The sequence below is a fragment of the Myotis lucifugus genome, unplaced genomic scaffold (genome assembly GCF_000147115.1).
Source record: "Myotis lucifugus unplaced genomic scaffold, Myoluc2.0 scaffold_0, whole genome shotgun sequence".
Classification (NCBI taxonomy): domain Eukaryota; kingdom Metazoa; phylum Chordata; class Mammalia; order Chiroptera; family Vespertilionidae; genus Myotis; species Myotis lucifugus.
In genome coordinates, this window is record NW_005871048.1 from 28,817,232 (window position 1) to 28,827,054 (window position 9,823).

General features: G+C 37.0%; 1 pseudogene; it reads left to right on the top strand.

Annotated features, from left to right (window-relative positions):
- The first annotated feature begins 611 nt into the window (after positions 1 to 611).
- On the top strand, positions 612 to 1,113 carry LOC106694876 (annotated as a pseudogene).
- Positions 1,114 to 9,823: the final 8,710 nt, after the last annotated feature.

Sequence of the window (9,823 nt, forward strand, 5' to 3'; positions counted from 1 at the left end):
TGGTAAAAAATATTTAATTGGAATCTAATCATGAAAAAATAATCAAACAAATCCAAGTTGAGGTGCATTCAGCACAACTGCAGTCTAGATTTTTCAAAAATATCAAAATAATGTAAGAGCAACATTTTAGGTGGGGGAGGGGAGCTGTGGAATTCTTTTGGATTGGATTAAGACACTAGAGAGGCATGGCAACTAAATGCATTGCATAAACCTTGATTAAATCCTGGATCTCATTTTAAAATAAATACACACACACACACACAGAGAGAGAGAGAGAGAGAGAGAGAGAGAGGGAAAGGATAAAATCAGGGCAACCTTGGATATTTAGCTATTAACTGAATATTAGAAAATAAAATTGTATCAGTATTATATTTCTTAATAGTTATGTTGTGGTTGTGTAAAAGAATGCCTTTGGGCAGTGCCCTCAGCGGTCCTGGATCTGTCTCTTGCTTCAACAGTGTTTGGACGGGAAAGACACAAAGATGCCCCTTCTTCCAACCTCAGGCCACTCTCCTGCATTTTATCCAGTCACCACCTTCAGAACCAGCTCTGGGATCAGCCAACACACAGGTGTTTATTTTCCTACCTTAACTCCTTATTGCCGAACAACCATGAGCTCCCAAATTCGTCAGAATTATTCCATCGAGGTGGAGGCTGCGGTCAACCCCCTGGCCACCGGGCATCTGCGGGCCTCTCACACCTACCTCTCTCTGGGCTTCTATTTCCACCGTGACGATGTGGCTCTGGAGGGCGTGGGCCACTTCTTCCGAGAGTTGGTGGAGAAGAAGCGTGAGGGCGAGTAGCGTCTCTTAAAGTTGCAAAACCAGGGCAGTGGCTGCTTTCTCTTCCAGGACGTGCGGAAGCCTCCCCAAGTTGAGTGGGCAAAACTCAGGATGCCATGGAAGCCGCCCTGGCCTTGCAGAGGAACCTGAACCAGGCCCTTGTGGAGCTGCAGGCCCTGGGTTCTACCTGCACAGGCCCTCATCTCTGTGACTTCCTGGAGAACCACTTCCGGGATGAGGGGGTGAAACTCATCAAGAAGATGGGCGACACCTGACTCACCTCCACAGGCTGGCGGGCCCTCAGGCTGGGCTGAGCGAGTATCTCTTCGAAAGGCTGGCTCACCCTCAAGCAGGACTAGGAGCCTGTGGAGCCCAGAGGCCTTTGAGGGGCCCTCTGAATCCCCCTGGTGTCTGGCTTTTACCTGAGCCTTTTCACTATCCATTCTTTTAACCACACTGAGGCCCTCTCCCATGCATTGGACCAAATAAAACAATAAAGCTTTTTGAAAAAAAAAAAAAAAAAAAAGCCTTTGTCCTTTGGAGACATATTGAGGTATTTAGGGGTAAAGTGTCATGATGCCAGTAGCTTATTTTCAAATCGTTCCTCAAAAATAATAATTTAGTGCCACAATACATAATAAATCTCTTAGAACAATATTTGGCACATAATAATAAGTGTAGATTATGTATTATTAGTACAGATACTTAGACAACAGAAAAAATCACATAATATTACTCATTTGTTAAATTGAATGCACTGAATCATGATTTTCTAATTCCCTCTTCACCCATCACCCACCTTTTCCAGCTCCTAACACCCATCTGTCATTAACTTCTCCACTCCTCCCTCTAGACCACTAATATAGTTCCTAACCTAATTTACATTTTGGTAGCTAATATGATGAGAAGATGTTTTTCTAAATATGCTTTAATCTCTAACATTTAGATTCACAGCTGACATATTATAAAATCTTTGTACCATCAAACTCATACAATAACATGGCTTAGGTAATTTTAAGGCTACACTTTATGGAATAGCTTTGTGGATCTCAACCATTTTAGAGTCAGGATTCTTTCATTCTCTTAAAGATTGAAGACTCAAGCTTTTGATTACTTATAGCTATCAATATTTACAATATTAAAAATTAAAAACAAATAACAATTTAAGATGTGTATTTATTAATTCAGTTAAAAATAAACCCATTTCATGTTAATGTAAATAATATATTTATGAAAAATATATGTCCTCAAACATAAATCTCTTTTTAATGTCTGGCTTAATAAAAGACATCTGTTTTCTTTTTAAAATAATTGTAGTAACATACACATGACATATAATGTACCATTTTAACCATTTTAAAGTGTACAGTTCAGTGGCATTTAGTACATTCACAACCATCACCACTATTTTCAGAACATTTTCAGCACCCCAATAGGAAAACCTGTACCCATTCTTCATATTTTCTGATTTTCTTCAGTCAAAACAGCATATAGCAACAGATTAAATGTACAGCAGTGTCATTAGAGCTAATAAATGCTTTTAGCAAAATTGCATATTACATGGTCAACACATAAAAATCACTGGTATTTCTGTATACCAGCAATGAATGCATAAATAAGTGGAATGACAAATTGACCTTTCTCTCTCTCTCTCAAAAATCAGTAAATAAAAATTTTTAAACATCAAGAAGAATTAATACTTAGAAGTATATTTATTTAATCAATAAAATGCAAAAAAAATGCTGAAATGAAAGAATATAAATAAATGGAAAGACAGCCTGTATTCATGGATTGAAAAACTTAATATTGTTAAGGTGGCAAATGCTGCCAAAGAGATCTACAGTTGATATAGCTATTGAAATGTCAGTTTTGCACAGATTGCCTTAACTTCATAAATGTTGAAAGAGGTAGATGTTAACCATTCTTATCATAATCTCCTGGTTGAAGTTTCCCAGTCCATTAGCAATGCATTTGGATGCTCTCATTACACACATCCAACAAAACAATAGCAATCGTTCTTATGAAACTAGAATTTTAATGAGTAAAGAGCAGATATTTAGAGAAAGGTGAATATGGATCAAGGAAGATAGGACAAGGCAGGAAGAAAAGAAAATTTACTGTAAACTGTTTTAGGTATTCATATCATATGCACCTCCAAGCTCTAGCCCATCCAGTTGCTATTAAAACAAATAATGTAGAAGGGCTAGTTAGCATATCTTATTAGATTAGGTGATGGTTTTACGGCTTTGCCTTATAAGTGACCATGAAATTTTTATATAAAGAATGATCCTTTCTCAATCTAATATCTTCTTTTGTTATCAGCATTGATTATAAAGCCTATATAATCTGTGTTTGACAAAGCCAAAAATAACACACAAGAAATTTTCTTTTGAGGACCGGTGTAGTAAAATATTCATCTTTCAATGAAATGAATGAAACAATAAGATGTAGAAATCTTTACAAATCAAATATTCATTTATATGATGTTATGATATACTAGTAGATAGCCAAATCTGTGGTATGGCCTTAAGGACAGGATAATGAAAGGGAAGTTAGTAAAGTTTCTATTAATAGACTGGATTCTCCTACAAAATAACAGGTTAGATTTAGAATTGAAAATGAGTCCTTTTCAAACAACAAATCAAAGAGATGAATTTCAGTGTGTTTCTTTTTTTACAGACTACTCACCGATCACCATATATCATTGCCAAACACTACTTGGCATGGAAAGGAAGGAAGGTTCCACTACTCTTGCTATATACCCCACTGAGTAAATCCAAATGTAAAATACTCTTTAAAGTCAGCAGGAATTCTTTGCTTCAAATAATTCTGAAGGGATTTAGAAGCCAGATAGGATTAAAGCGTGAGAAAAAAGGTGGAAAAATAATCTCAACCTTAACTGTACATAAAAAAAACATGGTAAGAAGGAAAAAGAAAAACTTTTTTTACATCCAACAACTGCTATAGAGGTTAAGTATGGTATATTTAAAATTAATGGGGGAAAGGGGCTTTAAATACAGACTCACTAATCAAAGTATACAAGAAGGAAACAGTAAAAAAATATCTTTAAAACCAAAATTGAGCAACCTCACAAATTTGTTTGCTTTGAAAAAAATGTTTTTAAACTAAATATTTGTAATCCCAATCAATCTGACATTTGATCTTCTCTCTGACTCAAGCCCACCTCCCTCTGCCTGAGTTACTGCAGGAGCCTCCTAACTGATCTCCCTGCTTCTACGTAAAAGGATCTAAGTGATCTTTTTAAAACGTGGATCATAATATCCTGCTCTGTTCAAAATCCTCCCATGGTTTCCCATCTTACTCCAAGTAAAAGCCCAAGTCTTGGCAATGGCCTACAAAGTCTGATCTCCAATTTGGCTCCCGCTAACCTCATTTCCTACTGCTCTGCTCCCTTGTATAAACCTCTCCAGCCACACTGACCTTCCCGCTGTTCCTCCAATACACACTAGGCACAGTTCCTCTCAGGGACTGGGCTGGCAAGCTACTTGGTTGTTCCTTCTGCCTGACAAGTTCTCCCAGGCACCAACATGGCTCACACACTTACTTTCTTCAGGCCTATGCTAGTCTATCATCTTTTAAAACAGGTCTTTCCTCACCCCCCCTATTGCAGATGACAAGTCCTCCCACCCAAAACACTCCAACCCCCTTCTCTACATACCTTTCCTCCATTAATTTATCACATGTAACATATCAATATTTTTTTTACTTATTTGTTTTTCTTTCTCTTCCACTACAAGAATATAAGCTTCACGAGAGCAAGGATTTGGGCCTGTTTGTTCAGCACATATACCCAATGCTTAAAACAGGGCCTGAAATACAGAAGGCACTTTAGTAATATTTGTGGAATGAATAGATGTAGTTTCTGTCTTGGTATATTCAGCAGTATCTTCACTTTAGATATATACATCCCACAGTTCTATGATTCTTTATATGAGCATGGAAGCTTTGCTTTTGAACTTGCTTGGTTTTTCAGATACAGTTGTTTAAGCTGTGAATTGTCACAGTGGTCTGTAACTACTTGGAAAGAACCCAGACTAGAATGAGAAGACGCTATTGCCCTTCTGTTCTCCCTTTATGCTTCCCCACCCCCTAATCTTTTTTTTTCTTTTTTTTATTGCTTAAAGTATTACAAAGACTATTACATATGTTTCTCCCCCCTCCCCCCCACCCTTGACATTTCCCCGGCCTCTCCCACCCCCCAGTGTTTTGTGTCCATTGGTTATGCTTATATGCATGCATACAAGTCCTTCAGTTGATCTCTTACCCCTCCTCCTGCCCCCCAACATTCCCCAGCCTTCCCGCTGTAGTTTGACAGTCTGTTTGATGCTGCTCTGCTTCTGTATCTATTTTTGTTCATCAGTTTATAATGGTCTTTATTATCCATAAATGAGTGAAATCATGTGGTATTTTTCCTTCATTGACTGGCTTATTTCACTTAGCATAATGCTCTCCAGTTCCATCCATGCTGTTGCAAAATGGGAAGAATTCCTTCTTTTTTACAGCAGCATAGTATTCCATTGTGTAGATGTACCACAGTTTTCTAATCCATTCATCTGCTGATGGGGCACTTAGGCTGTTTCCAGATCTTCGCTATGGAAATTGTGCTGCTATGAAACATAGGGATGCATATATCCTTTCTGATTGGAGTTTCTGGTTTTCTTGGGATATATCCTAGAAGTGGGATCACTGGGTCAAATGGGAGTTCCTTTTTTACTTTTTGAGGAAACTCCATACTGTCTTCCATAGTGGCTGCACCAGTCTGCATTCCCACCAGCAGTGCACAAGTGTTCCCTTTTCTCCGCATCCTCTCCAGTACTTGTCGTTTGTTGATTTGTTGATGATAGCCATTCTGACAGGTGTGAGATGATACCTCATTGTTATTTTGATTTGCATCTCTTGGATGATTAGTGACTTTGAGCATGTTTTCATATGTCTCTTGGCTTTCTGAATGTCCTCTTTTGAAAAGAGTCTATTTAGGTCCTTTGCCCATTTTTTGATTGGATTGTTTATCTTCCTTTTGTTAAGTTGTATGAGTTCCCTATAAATATTGGAGATTAAACCCTTATTGGTGATAACATTGGCAAATATGTTCTCCCATGCAGTGGGCTTTCTTGTTGTTTTGTTGATGGTTTTTATTTTGATGTAGTCCCATTTGTTTATTTTCTCTTTAGTTTCCAATGCCCTAGGAGCAGTATCAGTGAAGAATCCACCCCCTAATCTTCCCAACTCCATTAACACAATACCAAACACCTAAGAAATTTAACTGGATGGCTGCTCTCTAGACTCTATTTTGACTTGCACTCTACTTCTGGATGATCATCTTCTGCCCTCATCCAATTCCATAAACTGGGTCATCCCTCATGTTTTCCTTTGGTTAAACAGTTATTTAAATTCTGTCTGACCACCTTAGATCTTTGGAGGAGTAAACACAACAGCCAGCAGTTTATAGGTTATAGGTTATTCACCCGCACCAATTTACCTATGTGGCAATAGTGATTGTAAAGATCACGGGAAACAAAGCATTTCAAGTTATAGTCTACTTAATTATAAACATGTAACCATTTCTTTCTGTGTGCACTATCTAGCTAAAGAATTTAAGAATAGTATTTGTGAATCTACTTTTTATCTAGTAATGTCTATGCAGACAGAAACATTAGGATGATCACTGTCAAGTCATATTTAATATCCTTGAATGACTTACTAGCATTTTTAAGCAATTCTGGATGCCTGAAGTATGCTTGACTCTTATCCACATTATTGCAGAATGGTGATTATGATAATCACTATGCTTTACTTTTTATAAATTCTTTATTACTTCAAGTTATTAAGTATTACACATGTCTCCTTCCCCCCCCCCCTTGACTGCTCCCTGGCCACTCCTACCCCCCAGCACATGCTCTCACCAACCCCCTAGTGTCTGTGTCCATTGGTTATGCTTATATGCATGCATACAAGTCCTTTGGCTGATCTCTTAACTGTCCCCTCTCCTGCCTTTCCTCTGAGGTTTGACGGTCTGTTTGATGCTTCTTTGTCTCTGGATCTATTTTTGTTCATCAGTTTATGTTGTTGGGTAATCACTATACTTTAAAATCAGAGTGAACAGCAATTAGGCAGGTCATCTGGTGGTTCACCTCTAGCGGAACATATCTAAGTCATGCAATCTGTTGGGGGGTTTTTTCCTTCAAGATTTCTAGAGAAGAATCACAGTAATTTTCTCTACATATAGTTTGTTTGAAGGTCAAAGATGAGGGAAATTTTTTTTTAAGGTTTCATCTCATAATCCAATTTTAAATGCATTTGTGTTTAAGTATTTCCTTAATGTATAACAATCTTTTCCAGTTTTGCTGCTAGAAAGTAGAATTAGAGAGAAAGACTGATAAAAGGATATAGGAAGGAACAGAGTAAAAGGGGAGGAATGAAAGAAATCTGGCAGAGAGAAATCAAGAAGAAATATAAAAAGAATTCAATGTTTTGTTTCTCTTTCATTTTTTATTTCCAAAGCTCTTGATCTGGTTCTTCTCTCCAGGCAGTCACTACTTGAATACAAAGTACACACTGACTCAGGAATGATTAAGAGATGGATGGTTGATTATTTGTTAACTGTGGACACAACAAGTCCACGTATTCAATGATAAAATATGGTCAGTCCTAATATTTTTTAATAATAAAAGCATGTGGTAATAAAAACTCAACTTATATAGAGAGGTCTAAGAAGAAAAGGAAAAGTCTCCTGCCTATTCCCCTGCCACATCTAGTCCTTTTCAACCATTGTTAAAAATTCCTTTAGTGCCCTAACCGGTTTGGCTCAGTGGATAGAGCGTCAGCCTGCAATCTTAAAGGTCCCAGGTTCGATTCCCGTCAAGGGCATGTACCTTGGTTGCGGTCACATCCCCAGTTGGGGGTGTGCAGAAGGCAGCTGATTGATGTTTCTCTCTCATCAATGTTTCTAACTCTCTATCCCTCTCTCTTCCTCTCTGTAAAAAATCAATAAAATATAAAACAAACAAACAAACAAAAAACAACAGGAAAGAGACTATAGGAAGATTATAAATTATTCCTTTGAGCTGGATTAGAGTGACCTCCAAGGTCTTGTAATCTTGAAATTCTATAATGATTTCCCAAAAAGAATATATTGGACTCATTATTCTACATATTCCAGTTCTTAAAGACACAGTGGTGACACCACAAGACAAAAACATCTGACTGGGCTGTTGGTAACATGAATATATGTATTTGTCAAAACATATGGAAGGGTTCTCATAAGATTTGTGTATTCTATGCTTAAAAAAAAATTCCTTTAGTAATTTTCCAGAAAGAAAAATAAAATGCATTATCCTGCATCGATATATGAATATGTGAGGGGGTGTACATTTAAAATTTTATTCTATAGAAATAACATCATACCTCCTATATGGCAACTTACTTTTTTCTCTTTAAAATTCATTTTGGAGATCTTCCTATGTGCCTATTCATGGAAGTCCCACGTGTAAGGAAACCTTCTCTTTTTAAGCAGTGTATCCCAATGTCTAGAACAGAGGTCTCACATATACTTTCCTCCCAACAAGAAATTGTTAGGTAAATGAATGAATAAATCAGAAAATACAGATCAACTTCATTGTTTTGAACAAAAGTATAATATTACATTATTTAAGTGTACAAGAATATCCAGTCTGCTACTGATGAATATTTAGAATATTTGCAGGTTTTTGGCTATTACGATAGTAAAATTTCCTAAACATATGTGTTGAATCATATCCTTATATATCTGTATGTGAATCCAAGGTAATTACTTAACAATAGTTCAGTCAATTGCGTTTTTAACTATTATACATATTGCCAAGTATCACTCCTAACCAGCTGTGTGAATTTACACTCTCGTTACAATACAATTTTTATTCTGGAGCAAATCTGAAAACCTAAAGGTAGTGACAGAAACACACATTCTTAGAAAATACATATTCTTTCATCTACAGCCTTTTAATGAAAACTGTGTCAGATGAAATCTCAAAAAAAATGAAATGCCTTTTGGCTTTGCTAAGCACTGGGGACATCCTTTTTCTCCAAGACAAAGTATTTGTTCCTACTGGCCAGCTTTTTGGAACTTGGCCAACAATTCATGGTTAACTGCCTCCTTTGTATATTTTAATAATAAAATATAATTCTATTATTGTTTTTTTGTAAGAAGTTCAATAACTGCATCTTTGTGAAATATAAATAACAATTCAAGAGCATGCAGATGTCATTGAGAAAGTATTTATTAAAAAAACAACAAGCTGCAGTCCTGTAGAAGTGCTTGAAACACTATCACTAGGGCTCTCACAAGGATCCCACTGCCTATTGACATTAAAATAAGAAAAGTAACCTATATGCAGAAGGAAGGTTGTATTCACATTAACATTCATGAAGGCTGAGCAGCTGAAGCCCTACACATCAAGTAGGGAATATATCCTTTGTCTACTGATGAGAAAATGTCGCAGTGATAAATGGTTACAGACAGGGGTGTCACAAGGGCAAGGGCACACAGAACAGCTCTGACAAACTTAAAAAAAAAATTAAATCTTCCTCTCCTGCAGTTCTTTTTGTCGCATTGTGGAGCACAGTGCCTATTCCCTCAAAGAAAAGAAAAATATTGAATACCGAATTCCTAACCTTTACTGAGACACTTCCCAGAAAACAAAAAACATACACTTTAGAAATAATTTATTTTTTTTTTTTTTATTTTTTTTTTTTTTTTTTTTTTTTTTAATATATTTTATTGATTTTTTACAGAGAGGAAGGGAGAGAGATAGAGAGTTAGAAACATCGATGAGAGAGAAACATCGACCAGCTGCCTCCCGCGACATGCCCCACTGGGGATGTGCCCGCAACCCAGGTACATGCCCTTGACCGGAAATCGAAACCCGGACCTTTCATCCGCAGGCCGGACGCTCTTATCCACTTGAGCCAAACCGGTTTCGGCCACTTTAAGAAATATTTAAAAACAAACTTCAAGGGCTCATGATGCATAAATACCGGTATTC